Genomic DNA, 1,957 nt, shown 5'->3' on the forward strand with positions numbered 1-1,957 from the left:
ATATATATATATATATATATATATACATACATACATACATATATATTAGGAATGGCATAAATTTAAATTAGGTGTGGATAAAACTTGACATGGTCAACAGAAAAAAAATGAAAAGAAAATGACATTACAAATTTTTCAATTGCTGCAGTGATTTATCTAATTAAAGAAAGTAGATTTATTTTAATTAAGGAATTGATTCAGATGTGAAATTCTCCAGAAGCTCGTTGTAAATTTCATTCATCGATGCACTACAAAAGTGTGAGTTCATCCTAATCGAGATCGAATGCATTGATTTGTTACGAAAATAGACAATATCATTTTTTTGTTGAGGTAAACAACAAGAAAGAATCCGAATGCATACTAAAATCAAAGATCAGTAAGAAGTAGATTAACAATAAATCGTATAGTGAAATAACAGTCAAGAGACGAAAGCCTTATGATCGCACATACGACCAAATCAACTTAAATATAAATTTTTTCTGTTCGTTCTGAAAAGAATGCCTTTATTAATCGCCGAACCTTCAAACATAGTAGCAAATTCTCCCTCAAGTTACGTCCTACAGTCTTGAAAATGAAAAGATACATTAGATTGTATAACTAAGTAGTATATGTCATATAATAGAGAAGTTAAGGTACTCACATTTTAACGAACTTTACTATACAGATTTGGGCGATTATTGTTGGCGTGATAACACAAAAATAGCTTCATATTTTATCAATTTGAAAGAAATGTTAGCTTATATCAAGAAGGAGTAATTTTAGATAAGAACAAAGAGACGATTAAAATTAAAGCAAGTAGTATTTTAACTAATAGTATTGCTAAGTAATGGTACCTTACTGGTTGACAGAAGATAGCAGAATACAGCAGCCTATGAACGGTTGCTGAGAAGTTACTGACTTTAGGTAAAAGAAAATAAAGGAAGATCAGTTCATTATGATTTTATTCAACATGTTTCCCTCTCAAATTCACACACTTATTGCAGCGATCCTTCAGTTTTTTCTAAGCCATGTAAAAGAACTTGGAAGGTTGGGCTTCGAGCCAGGCCTCTCGCGACACCCTTAATAGTAGGAACTTTTCAACACTCCTTTATAGTTACTCCTTGATTTGACAGAAATAACAACATAATTTCCTTTAAATCATATTTTATTGTTCTCAAAAGTACATTGAAGCATACATTGGAAAACGTAGTATTATGTTGATATGACATACTTCAAAAAAGTCGGACTGATCATTGCTGGAATGCTTTTGATCAAAGGCATATTGGGGCTAAACAGCAACATAACAGGAAACAGATGTCGTTATGAATGCACAAGTACTTGTCATATTATTTTATGTTTTTCTTTTACTTGTTTCTATCATTAGACTGCGGCTATGCTGAGACACCGCCATGAAGAACATTAGTCGAACAAATTAACTCCAGTACTTTCTTTTTTAAAGCTTGGTTCTTATTCTATCGGTTTCTTTACCGAACAGCTAACTACTGGCTTTCCGTCGGTTACGACGACAAGGATTCCGGTTGATCCGATCAGCGGAACAGCCTACTCGTGAAATTAACGCACAAGTGGCTGAGCACTCCACAGACACGTGTACCCTTTACGTAGTTCTCAGCGTCATTCAGCGTGACACAGAGTGCGACAAGGTTGGCCCTTTGAAATACAGGTGCTACTCATTTTTGGCAGCTGAGTGGACTCGAGCAACGTGAAATAAAATGTTTTGCTCAATGACACAATGCATCGCTGAGTATTGAACACACGACCATACGATTGTGAACCGAATGGTCTAACCACTTCGCCACACGCCTTCACACTACTATGTTACGTGGACGTAAACACACCAACACTGATTGTCAAGCTTTGGTGGGGGACAGACGCAGGCAAAAAAAATGCACACACACAAACACGTTCACACGCTATCACACACGTATATATATATATATATATATATATATATATATAT

This window comes from Octopus bimaculoides, chromosome 3 (genome assembly GCF_001194135.2).
Source record: "Octopus bimaculoides isolate UCB-OBI-ISO-001 chromosome 3, ASM119413v2, whole genome shotgun sequence".
NCBI lineage: Eukaryota > Metazoa > Mollusca > Cephalopoda > Octopoda > Octopodidae > Octopus > Octopus bimaculoides.